The sequence below is a fragment of the Rissa tridactyla genome, chromosome 4, assembly GCF_028500815.1.
Source record: "Rissa tridactyla isolate bRisTri1 chromosome 4, bRisTri1.patW.cur.20221130, whole genome shotgun sequence".
Lineage (NCBI taxonomy): Eukaryota > Metazoa > Chordata > Aves > Charadriiformes > Laridae > Rissa > Rissa tridactyla.
Window position 1 is genome coordinate 84,640,083 of NC_071469.1, and position 13,449 is coordinate 84,653,531.

Consider the following 13,449-nt stretch of genomic DNA (forward strand, 5'->3'; position numbering starts at 1 on the left):
ATGAATAGCCACTTCAGCAATATCTTAACTAAACTTACTACTTTAAAAAAACCCGGCGCATCCCTCAGCATTGTGAGAGCTCTCCTGCGGGTGTTCGAGGCTGCTCGGTTCTTGCTGTTGACGCTGCAGCACCCTCTGTCAGTATTGCTGAGGAGGTAATTCCACACTTCTAGTTTTGGCTCCTCATATTTTCTTCCAGGGAAAAAAAGAATAATTCTAACCTGAAAGTTCTTTGTGATTTCAGCTCCAAGTTTCTGGTGAGTCTGGGGAGAAAAATGTATTGATGATTTTTTTTCCCCTGTCTGTTCAGCTCACCAGAAAATTCTCTCCTGGGTGATATGAAATACAACTTCATCTCATGGATGGATGGAGTCCTCTTTCAGAAATGAAGAAATTTGGTTATAAAAGACCTATGAATACTTACTATGTATACATTAAAGATTCATCTCCTGGTGGAAAGCAGGCAGCCAAATTTGTCTCCCACTCTTTCTGTTATCTCAGATACAGAACTGGCTAAAAATGGGGGAGGCAAGCGTTGGTTTGGCTTTTTTTCTTGTTTCTTTTTAAAGAAACAAAGCCTCCCTCCAAGGAAGTGAGTGAGAGCCCGTGCGCTGAAGGTGGGTGAGCAGCAATAATGAAATATAGATGAATGTCCTCCCTGAGCTTGCATTCCACCAAGGGACGTGCTGGCTCCGGGATCGCGGAGCTGCAGTAAATACCCAGAGAAGGGCATATGAAAAGGCTGTGTGAACCAAAAATATGTATGGTGTAAGAAGGCGTTTACTGTAAACAGAATGATTTTAGAGAAATGAGTGAGGAAGAAAGCTGTAAGGGGTCACAAAGGTCTCCTTTCTTCCTGGCCAAGAGGCTTTTATGGAAAAGGGCTGTACAGATTTGCAGTTTGTTTGCTAGAAGTCACCTCATCCCAGGTCTGAAAGAGAAGCAGGATGAGTCAGATCTCGCAGCAGTACATTCTCCTGGCTTTACTGGAATTTGTTGTATATCAGCGATGTGCCTGATAATAGTTTAGCTGGGTAGATTAACAAAAATAAAAATGTAGGCACGAGTTGAGAAAGACAAGCCCACAGCGGGCTTTGCTAACTTTAGTCTATGGGCAGTGCAGTGCTACACATGCAGTCAGCCATCGTAGGGGCCAGAAACACTGTGTTTCATGCTTTTCTCCATCTTGGCTCTGAATTGCTATGAACCTGACCACTTACATACAGGCATGACCTCCAGGACAAACAGGGGAATGGTTTTGATGGTGATGCTACTTCAGCTCTAACACCGGTTCTTCCAGCGCTGACCTTCAGAGGTACCCCCATGTCTGTACCAGCACAGAGGCACCCCCATACATGTATCAGCACAGAACGTTCTCTGTCCCTCAGCTGGGTGTGCAAGACGTAGTCATGATCGCACTTGGGCTCACAAAAAACTGTCGCAGGTCGGTGCTGATTTTGTTGAGAGAGCTGATTTTGTTGTTGTTTGTTTGGACTTAGATCTTGATTTACTTGTATGTAACACCCATACAGCTTGGAATCAGCTCTGGATTTGGCTTCTGTTAGAATTCAAGAAAACCTCAAACCATATCCTTTTCTGGGAAAACTTGGAAGAGAAGGGCTGGTAGATTGTGCCTAGTTGTTCTGTGTTCTTTAGGGACTGGTAGCCTTTTGTGGATAATGGTGGTGTGAGTACGTCTGGGGATCTGAAACATTTCTGTTTGTGGAAATGCATCACATACACAATCTAATAAAATATTTCTATGTACCTGTAGAGTATGTACGTAAGTATGCAACTTCCACATAGGTTGGAGAGAAGCTAGGGGTTTTTTTTATGCGTCACGTCAAAAATCTTACACACTTAAATTATCCAACCAAGAGGGACTGCTTCTGTGTTTCACGTGCACAAGCTAGGATTCCTTTTCTAATCTTTAATTAAATCATTTTTCTATCGATCTGTAGTAACCTGGTTTTTATCTGAGTGTCTTACTTGCAAATCTGGTAATTGAGAAGCAAATTAAATACATGTTTTAGTTACTGGGCTGATCTTTTAATGGACTTTAAGGAAGCATTATTTTTGGACTAGATAAATTAATAATTCTTGAATCAGCTGCTGCTGTTGAAATGACAGTGGGCTGTTTACGTGAGGGTTGTTTGCAGTGGCAAGGATGATGTATGTGATGAAGGTGAAACAATACTTGGCAATCATTAAAAGGCGCGGTGAGAGCACTGACTAGTTTCTTCTCATTGGATCAATTATGCAGTGTAATTGGTGTCTTAATGGCTGACTGTTTTCCTTTCGTTTGAGCATCCTGATATGTCTAGCAAGTAATCCACGGGTCTTCATAAAACTGCTGGCCTTCTGCCTTGCCCAGGAGAGAAATGGCTATGAGGGTCTCTCAGAGCCCCATGGAATCATTAGGTGAGCTTTAAGAATCGTCCTCATTTTGCACTCTCAGCATGCAGATTGTGTGTTGTGCCAGGTGCAGAATCAGTGTCTTCACTCATTTTTCACGACAATGTTATTTGTTATCACAGAGGCTGTAGAGATATTTGAGAGCTGATGGTAACCAATTTGAAACTGAAGAGATACAGTACATGAAGCACTGAAACGGATCTGTTCTGGTGCTGCTTAAGGGTTCTTACTCTGGCCATGCTACTGTAGTCATATAATGCTTTACTACAGAAACCTTCCCTGAAGTGACTCCAAAATGAATTAGAGTGCTTTAAAGAAGCAGCAAGTCGTATTGTCCAGTCTTTCCACGAATAAAGCCTTTTACTTTACACATAAATATGTTAGTACAAAATATAATAAGGGATAAAATGTGTGTAAGCACAGTGCCCAGTGTAAACCTAGCCACTAAACTATTTTGAATTTCGTTTGTGATTAAATTATTAAGCCAACTTATGACGCTGTTCCATAACAAATAAATATATTCTCATAAAGAGAAGATTTTGGCTTTCTCTTAGTTGCTGCCAGCATGGACAGCATTGAGTTTAAGGTCACAAGCTACTCTCCTATAGCTCTTTCCAGCTTTGGAGCTTTGGGAGCACGTGGATGAGGGCTGAGTGACTCCTAAGGAGCAGGAATATTCCAGTGTTTAGTGAGTATGCTCAAAGCCATAAGCAGAGTTTGGGTGTTGGTACAGAATATTATCACCTCATCATATGGATTCTGTGCTCTGTTGATTTAGAGCATTCCAATTTTTAAAATCAGTAAGCTCATAGGACCTATGACTAATACGATTTATTTGCTTTGCAGATGTTGCAGGAGTGAAACTAACAATTAAACGACAAAAAATTTGTTCTTGGCTACACGTCTTTTGATGACAGTTGCCAAATGCTGTTGAAATCTGAGCTGTTTTGGGGGGTTAACTTTGCATTATATCCAGCCCTTCTGTTCTGAAACAAGCTAATAAGACGGGTGGGCTAAATCCTGCATGCATAGTTTGGAACCGCAAAGATTTTCCCTATGAATTCTTTGTCCAACATATAAAGCTAAGAAGAAAATATCTCCCATAGAGATTAATTATTGATAAGGGCAGATGCTGAAAATAGTGATGAAGTGCTAGTGTTACAGACAGGCAAAGAACTTCTTCTCTGCCTTATATCCGAAAAGTAGTTTGAGGGATGATGTTGCAGTCAGGGGTACGTGTTCCTGGGAAGGCTCTCACTGACTCTGACGAATGATTGAGGCTCTGTCAGCCTCAGTGGTGTGTTTATGCGCCTTTCTCGCTTGCTTTGAGCCAATTTCCTTTTGCTTGGCTCAAACTGTGGTGGCTCCGGCAGGAGAGACAGAGGTGCAGGCATCTCCCTCAACCCAGTGCCTCCCACACTCAGTGTTTGATTTTTGGGGAGCGGGGATTTGGGTGAAAAGAGGACAAGGGAAATCCTCCAAAAATTCTTTGGCTCATCCCAGTGCTGAAGTGGAATAGTTTGAGTGTAATGGAGGCGTTTGCGATCACTAAAAAGGTTTCTTAAATGTCTCTAAGCAGAAGCTTTGTTTCCTACAATAAATTGTGTGCACATTTCAGAATTGATCTGTTTTGCTGCTGCCCCCTGGTTAGCTCTGCTGTACACAGAGATTAGCCGAAGCTGTCACTGAATGTTTAAGAGTTTGGCCAAGCTGAAACAAAATATGGTACGCTATGAGAATAATGTATTATAGAGCTTTTTCCACTTCCTCCTTGTTTCCAGATAAAGCCTTAATATCAGAGATGCTTCCTAGCATGGATCTCTGACTGAGGAGCTTTGATTAAGGAAAAGCCCCTATCCTTTGAGGAACTGCATGCAATAAATATGATTTTTTTTTTTTTTTAAGTACAACGTAGCTGTGTTTACAGCAGATAAGATTTTTTTTTTGACATTTTCCTTCAACAAAAGCTCAAGAGTAAAAGTATCTGTCTCGAACACAAGCATCAGGCACCGGTCACAGTAATTGATATTTATTGCGCTAACAGTAATCTGAAGCAGAGAAACCATGTTTAGCTGGCTGTGTGTTCTGTGTCCTTTGTCCAGGTTATTCTTCTGGGTAACTGAATGCATTAGTATTTCCTCTGAAACTTAATTTTGTGGCAGATAAAGAAAGCATGTACATAAATCTCTTGTTTTCTGGCTGGGCAGGAGGCTAAAAAAACAGGGTGTGTCTGGATATATTTTGTTTGGTAATTAGCATTCAGTATTTTTCTCCCTTTTTTTAAATGTCTAGTACAAATGTCAGTTCATTCTTCTCTATTTCCTGCCCTTATTCAACTAGACTTCCAGACCAGGCTTAATTAACTTTAGGACCTTTTCTGCCCACCCCTATAGTTACAGTCTTTTCCTGGAACATTTCCATTGTTATAATCGCCATGTGTTGTGAGATGATACAAATGATATTATTACCGCTCCTAGGAATTTACAATGAGCCTTTCAGTATTTTTACCTACAGCTTCGCTCTTGTCAGGAAAATCTCATCTTCTAAATCAAAATAAAACTAAGGAAGCGTATTTCCAGTTTACAGTGCTGATAAAGGGAAGCTGGAGGACTTGAAAATTCCCTCAGACATAGGGAAGCTTCAAAAGATGAGGAAAGCTGCTGTAAGTTTGGTGAAATTTTTTAGAGCTAGACTTTTTTTCTGCATGGGTTTGTTTCCAAGTGATTGTGATTTAACACAGCGTTGTGTTGTGTTTTGCTCCGTTATCTATGCGCTGGCTTAAGCAGGTCATTAGTCTGATGAATTCTACAGCCCCAGTCCGGAGGCAGTGAGGGAAGGGGCGCCCAAGGAGAGCTTGCTTCATCAAACTGGTTGCAGCCATGGCAAGTGCTGGTTCACTGGGCCAGACGTGACTGCAGGAGTCACCCTGGTTCAAGGCAGGCTAGGCTTCTGTTTACACGTGGTAAGAAGTCTTTGTGAAAGTGAGAAAAGTGAGAGCTGGGGACTTTTGGCTGGCTGACATTTCTGCTCGTGGGTCTTCTCAAGCCAGGATCTAGGCTGGTGCCCTGCTGGGGCTCGGTGTGGGGAACAGCCTGCGTCCCCCCGGGGGCCGACGGCTTTAAAGTACCCCAACTGTTGGGAAGTTCCTATTCACAGCAGTGCTGCGCTCCCGGGGCTGCTGCCTGCATCCGAAACACAGCTGGAGATACTGCTGAAGCTGAGATGGGAATTCTTTTTTCTCCTTAGTTAGTGGCTGTGTCAGTGGAACTTTTATTTCTCCTACAGCTCATATTTTAATCATGACCACTGAAACCCCCTTTCTTGTGCGAATAAAGCCTTTCTCTTCATTTAAAGAAGCCGAAGATTAATCCTTATAAGGCAGGTAATACAGCTCGCCATTTCACAGCAGGAAAATGACGCAATATATTCCAAAGAGAAATGTGCCCCTTTCTTCCTGTTTGAAACTTAAGCCATCTCCGAGTGCAATTACTCGAGGATTCAGTATCTATTCTAATCCTAAACTCTTACCAAGGCTGCTGCTGGCAAATCTAGTGTACAAAGGAAATGTGTTTGTTAAACGGTGCTACAGATGATAGAGCTCTGCAATGGCTTTGTCACTGTCAAGTTCACATTATTGTCTTTGTAAAATGAACCCATTACAAAAAACATTCCTGCTTTTCGTGCTGTCTGCTTTTTGCCCTCGCTCCTTAATTTCTGTGCTGGATACATGTTTGAGGTGGAGTGCATTGGTAATTGGGATGATGCTAAAATGTCTGTGGTGTAGCAATATTTGTTTATGCTTTAAGGACAGCCTGAAACCCCCTAACATTAACAGGACTGAGCAAATAGACAATAATACTATTTCATTGTATGTTTGGGTTCATAGATTAGGTGGTGAAAAGCCTGATACCTTATTAGTAGTATTGATTGGTTGGCCTAACCCTAGCATGAGTAAACTGGTTCTCTTGTAGGCAGACCATATATATCTGAAAGATAATGACAATAAAAGCCAGTAAGAGAATGCAAATCTCCTCTGAAATTCAGGTCTAGGACTGGAGGCAGAGGGAGGGAGCACCCCACAAAACGAATGGAGAAGCTAAGCTAAAACTCTGTGCCAGAGGAGGTTCTGCCCATGAAGCTGAACCTGTCGCAGGAACAATTCCCATCAATGGCAGGATTTCCTATCATTTGCTTGAAAGCTGCATTAGGCCCTTGGTCTCCTCAAGTCTCCTTGTTGCGAGGTAGACTTTGCACTCCTAGAGGATTTCCAGAACACAAATTCATAGCAGATAGCATCATAAAAGGAAGGGGAAAAGGAAGACTGATCCTACCAAAGCACTCCTTAGAAATGTGGACAAAGGCAGGAGAAGGAATTCAACTGTATCCTCCAGATGTGCTGTGGAAGTGGAATTTCCCTTTACGCTGTCATACACAGTAAGGACAAGGGCCTGTGTGCGCTGCAGATAACCCGCCTTGTGCCCTGTGAACCTTGCCAGGTGCCAGGAGGACCATTCCAGATGTTGGTGGTGGGCTTGGGGAGAGAGGGGGATGCAGAGAAAGGGCTGGCTTCAGGGGGGGCAGAGCCAGATGGGCCACTGCTAATTTGTGGAGACTCAGAATAGGCTTTTTAAAAGAATGTGTAATAGAAACAGGGGAGTCTTTCTCCTAAGGTTTTGGCAAGGGATGATGGTGAAATCCCACAGGTACATGAGAGTTTTGATGACAACTAGACTGGGACAATAAAACTGACCTCTTTGCATTTTGAAAAATGAAGAATTTAAAACATTGCTGCTTTCGGTCTGCCCCTAAGTATTGTGGTGCTCTGTAACTCCTTGCATTTCAGATAGCAATGTTAGGGCAGGAGAATACTCTTCCTCTCCACTGTTCTTTTGGGAAAGTGCCCCTACAATTTCTGTACTGTGTCCCAGGTAACCATGCTTGTCCTTTCTCTAAAATATCAGTCATTTTTCACTCTAAGTTTTGGACTCTTTCATGGATGATACTTGATAACACTGCCACATGCAGCTCCTAATCTTTTGTAAGGCAGTTTTGCTGTCTGTCTCACACACAAATACTTGTCTGGAGAAAAGTCTACCAGAGTGTCCATGCCCCTGCTTGACTCTTTCTGGTTTACTGATGGTAAGTCTTTACTTGGATATGCTCAGAGTCCCCAAACTGAAGCGTAGGCAGTGTGAGCACCTTCAGTGGATGGGTAAGTTTCCCCTCTGCCCTTTCTCTGTCTTTGCCCAGCCCTGGAAAACACGGAACTCCTGAACTCTTCCAGGTCCTGTGAACGTCCGTAGGCTTTAATTAGCACCTAGGAGGGCTGGGTCCCAGATCTGCTCACTGCCTGCCCAACAGACATGTATAGCAGCATGTGTACAAAATAGACTCGTGCCACAGATAACATCCATCTCAGAAGTATGTTACGGAGAGAACTTACTTAAAATATTCCGTGCTTATTGACAGATTTGAAATTCAGATGAAGATGAGCGAAACTCAAGTTCTCATTGAATGAAAGGACTAATTTGTATTCTTGCACTGAAGAACTGTAAACAGGTTCTTCACAATGTTTTCTTATTTTTTTTTATATTTCAAGTACAGACTCATTGCAGAATTTAGGAGGCACGTGGCACGTACACTGGTGAGTGATGTGCATTCCTTTTGCACATCATCATTCCCAGTATTAGTCCTGTTGGTGGCATCCCTGGGTTTGCAGTGGCTGTGTCCTTGGGCGGAGGACAGGCCCTGGTGCAGGATGCCTGCCAGTTTCTTGGCAGCAAAAATGGTGGCTCCTGATGATGGCTGTGGCCCCAGTGTGTTGTCTGCTCTCTGTGTTTGCAGTGGAAATACACCTGCATAGGCCCTTCCCATGGAGTAGGTGCTGGGCTGAAGTCCACAGACGGATCAAGCAAACTCATCATGGACCCAACTGGTATCCAGCTCTGGATTTGCTCGGGTCTGTTCTAGTGCAAATTCCTATCACTCTTCAAAGGTGTGTGTGGGGAATTGTTTTACCTTAGTGATTGTGAGCCGGGAATCCCTCTGTCCCAGCAAATCTCCAGCTTACAGAAATAATCACTCTCTGGTTATAGGGTAGAAGGGAAACCAGTCATGTCAGGGCTAAACTTCGAGGGATTTTGATTTGTAAACCCACAAGGATAACAAAGACATTTGTTTTTAAAAAAATACACCAAAATATTTTCATGGCCAACAAATTTCTCACAAAGTCGGAGAACCTCTTATTGTCTTGTTGGCACTAACGTTTGTACCTCTGAATTAAACTTCTAGAACCTGAGCAAAAACCGTAATTCTGAACGTGTGACAAAAATAACCGTGAAGATTCCTTACAGAAGGCTCAGCTGCTAGAAATAATCAATTACCTCTATTCTGTCAACCTCTGCTTTTTTAGAAAATGTACAGTATTTGCTAGCCTGTAGTTCTGTAGACATATACCCTGACAAGAAAAAAGAATTTTAAAAAAAGTTTTTATATTTTTAATTTGAAATATTAATTGAAGTAGTTGATTTATGGATGCATGGTGAAATCCTTTGTTCCTAAGTGCTATGAATCAGAGGAGCTTCTGAGCCATCCCCAGTGGTTTTTACCTGTATCCTGTTTTCAGTTGTGTTTCGCTCCGCAGAGGCAGGATGTGCAGCAAACCTGGCAGCAAACCTTTAACTCTTTGGGTGGAACTTTCTCTGCCAGAGAAGCGGCATTGAGCCCTGCATCTGGCTCTCTGCAGGCTGCAGAGTGACGCGTAGCTATTTCATGGCATAACTTCAGTGTTAGCATTTGTTTTAAGATGTTTAAAAAACAGTTTTATGATCTTATGTTGAAGAGGAAAGCTTTGGCAAATACTTCTTGTTGCAATGCAGTGCAGCTCTAGCGCTCCGAAAAATAAAGGTCAGGTTTATGGACAAAGCAGGAATGATTTGTTAATTGAGTTTATCTTTCGCTTTCAAATTCCTTTGTTTTATTGTTTGTAACTTCACGTTCTTCTCTATGTTATACTGGACTACTCTAAGGCTTTCCTGTGCTAAATCCTGTGTCCTTTTCTCCTGCTCATCACACTGTATTTAAGGATAAAAAGCAACTCCTGGAGATACTGCAGATAAATTGCAAATCAGCATTTCTGTGATTTGTTTCTGGTATGTTGGTTGTTGTTATAAGGCACAAATTAACCTAAGATGAGAAGCTTTTGTAAATCTTTGTAAATTTTGTACAGGAGTATCCTTGCTTTTGTCTAATATTTTTTCTTACATGAACATCTATAATACTGTATGCTTTTACAAATGCTGATATAATGATTTATAATCAGTGGAGGCAGAGACACATTGATTAACTATACCTTTGTTAACTGCAGTAGCAACCAACTTTCAATGTTTTCGGTAGCTAAGAGTGGAACAGATTTTCTCACAGAAATTCATCTTCTTCCGTATCTTTTTTTCCCTGCATTTCTTTCCTTCCTTTATCTTTATTACAGCGTGACAACCGGCGCAGTAAGGTACTGTGCACACTGACAGTCCCACTATTGCAGAATAGAGTTCTTACAGAAAAAGCAGTATCAGTTCATCTCTTATGCATAAATGCTTTGTCTCTGCAAGCTGTACAGCAAACTTGTTAGCTCAGGCACTTGCTACACTATCTTTAGGATAAGATAAAAGCCTTTTCAACCAACTTTTTGTATCAGCCACTGCTCATAAAATACCTTGTCAGAAAAAGTGGTTCTATGTGGACCACTAAGATTAAGAAACTTTTAAAGTAAGAAGAGTGGGTCTTTTAGAACACGGGCTGTAAAACCTGGCAGTCCAGCGTTACGGTGCTAAAGTACCTGGGCTACTTTAAACTTGAGATTTAGGAGACCAAGTCACCAATGTAAACTCCCCTCGAAGCCTTAAACAAATCTCTTAGCAGGAGACACACCAGAGCTGGCTAGTATACAGGCTGGCTTTCACCTCCTCTTGGCCTTGGTCACAATAAAGCCATAGTACCTTAAAGACAGATACCAAGTCAGCCCCCACTTTGATCAAACATAATTACACCAAGTCACAGCAGAGTGTACGCCTGTTGCTCAGAACAGAGCGAAGCCTGGCACCGTCCTCACCGCGAGGGAAATCCTTCCTGAAAGGGTTAACAGGTGCAACTGGCAATATAATTTCTGTCCCTTTTCCATTAGGAATGAGCATCGGCAACATAATTTAAATATTACAAAACAGAACTACAAAAAAGCAGAAAACGTCTCTTCTTTTAAACAACCTGGGAATATTGTGCTATAGCCCAAGAAAGCCAGGGATTTTCCTCTTCCAGTGTCAATTGAAAACGGCTCTGCTGTTGTCTACACTTACTTTGGTTTAGGTGCCATCAGTGTTAGGCCCAAAGGATTCTGTGGATTTGCATAAAATTCATGGCCTGTCTACTGGTATTTCTTAAATTATTTAAGACATTAGAAGAGATTTTTAGTGGAGGTAAAAAACCTTTGAAATGAACTTTGTAGCCGAAGGGCAGCAAGTGCTGTTTATCCCTTACCTGAGTTGGAGTGGGTGGAGCTTCAGTTTGTTCCCAAATCAGGCAAACTAAAATCAACAGTATCCCAAAATGTGAAGCAGCGTACAGAAAATGAAGATCTAATAGAAAAATCCACTTCTCTTTTCGTTAAGCAATACTGGGAGTGTTCAGCTCTCCAGTCTCCAAGGCTTTCCAGCTGGGAGTCAGCCTTTTCCCATCCTGCATCCCGGCATCCTGTTATTGTTCCAAGTCTTAGTAATACAGTGAGAAAAGGGAGGGGAGGAAATAAGATAAACTTAGCCTTATTATTGCTATACCTACTTATTTGTTGCTGACTCTAATGAGGGAGCTGAATAAAAGGAAATTGGCTCAGAGAGAAAGACAAAAGTTGGTATGTTATTTAGTATTGCTTTATAAAGAGTTTTAGGAGTTAGCAAGCATCTGAAAGGTACTTTAAATAGTGTCTGATATTTGATCAGCACAGACTATGCCCATTTTGCACAAACGGGATTTTTCAAAGCGGTTTGGAGATGTCCTATCTATAAGGATTTTTATACCTGCAAGCAAAAAAGCCAGAGCCCTCATATGAATAAGACCAGGTTCCTTCCTGTAAAGCTCTGTCAGTGCTGGATGTAAAAATGAAATTTAACAGTGTTTTTCACAGGTAAAATCATGATCCCAGAAGTAAGACAGTGTAGGTGGGTCTTCCAGAAGGAGAAAATGTTTGCAACATCTTGATTATGGTGAGTTTTAAGTCTCAAGACCACTCAAGGCAGACAGAAGGGAAGGATTCAGCGTCTGTGTTACATCCCTGGGGCTGGGCAGGGGCACCCCGGGACGGCATCAGTGTCCCCTTTACTGTCACCCATGTAAAACTGCAGTCAGGCTGTTCGCGAACCCAACCTGATGAGCCAGTGGGCTCTTCTCCAGCCGAGCCTCTGTACCCGAACCCTTCTGTGGGACTGGGATGCATTATTCCCTGCTGCCTGCCGTTTCCTGACCCCAGTCTGCACATTAAAACTGAAGGCAAAGGGGTATCTCTGGCGTTGGACACTACAAATGGAGGAGGAATTTTTTTACTAAATAATGCAGGAGAAAATCTGAGAAGTGCGGGACATAACTCAAAACTCACTTTTTTTTGAACCAGTTATAATAAATGTAGGCAAATGTTCAATGTATCTTAAGTAGGACTTTAAATAATAATGTTCCACAGTTAAATACTCTCTTGTCCCTATTTGTCATCACAGTCCAGCACAGGTGATGGCATTGATTTCCTGGCTTGCTGGAAGGCTGAGGTTGGTTAGATTGTTCCACATTTTTATGATGTACAGCAGTAAAGATGAATTGCTTTTTTAAAAATTTGATACATTAATTATTCAGAAAAGTGAAGCAACTAATGAGGAGACATTTTTCAAAGTCTTACATAAGTAGACCAACTCGAGCTAAGTTTCCCTACAAGAAAATAAGCCGTTCTTGTGTCGTTGCTGAGAGAAGAGCAGGGAGGATGTTGATAGGAGTTTTCCAGGGAACTGCAGTTATCTGGCCAGGATGCAGCTCAGTGATAATCTGGTACCCAGAGCAGACAACGGTCCCAGATATGATTTACTTTTTGCAAATGACTCCAACTGTATTTACGACCGTTGCATAGCCTTTGATGTTGGTATCTGTGGGCTTGGGAGTAAGCACGCCGTTTAGCTAATCTAAACAAAGGATGAGGATAAGGGAGCCCTTCACGTCCACTGCTCAGAAAAGGAAAAACGAAAACCTTTGTTCCTCTGTATATGCCCTGAGACAACAGGTCTCGATTATCAAGGTCTGTTGTGATGCCTGCTAAATAAGATTTGTATTTGTCGACTTGTTTTATCTCTACTGAAAAGTGCAAGGAAAGAAGCGAGAAAGTTTCTGACAGCATTGTCAGCATGCCCTGTTTCAGAGCTCAGTAGAAAAACTGAAAACCATTTATAAGCTTAGAGGAAGAAACTTGCATTTACATTTTTAGAAACCTAATTTAATATCTCAAAACCTTCCACATATGCTTTACAGATTTCATCTCTGCTGAACTGATTCTTACTGGCTCCTTTCTGGCTCTGAGGAGATGTCCACTGAGGTTTTATGGAGCAAAGAACCTGTCTGTGCAGCCCTCCCCGACCAGCGGCAAAGCTCCTCGGGCTTCAGCCCGCCCCGTCCCCCGCCTCTGGTTAATCCCAGGTGTTTGCTCCACTGTGCTTCCGAGGCAGTGGATTTCATCCCGTTTTCAAAGCTGCTGACTCCAAATGCTAACGAGCAGGTTTTCTTGTAGATCTTAGATTTGCAGGTTTCTTTCTCTGTATCATTAGGGCCAAATCATAAGACTTCGGAAAAATTCCTTGGTGACTGGTGTCTTTTGCAAGCAGTGGGGTAATGTTTTAAACCAAATACTATTAATTCACACCAAGTTTTGCTAACGAGAAACAACCTGTGCATGATCAGACAACATTGGCAGGTATACTTACCTTTTAGGTGCTTCAATTTAATAGTCAAACTTCT

The 13,449-nt window shown here is 42.1% G+C and overlaps 1 protein-coding gene across 1 annotated transcript in view; it reads right to left on the reverse strand.

Moving 5' to 3' along the window:
• Window positions 1–11,154, reverse strand: part of CDH5 (cadherin 5) — a 30,017-nt gene extending 18,863 nt beyond the window's left edge. Inside the window, exon 1 of the mRNA XM_054200236.1 lies at window positions 10,945–11,154. The gene's annotated coding sequence lies outside the window, so the exon portion shown is untranslated. The remainder of the gene's footprint in view (window positions 1–10,944) is intronic.
• Between the last annotated feature and the right edge of the window lie 2,295 nt (window positions 11,155–13,449).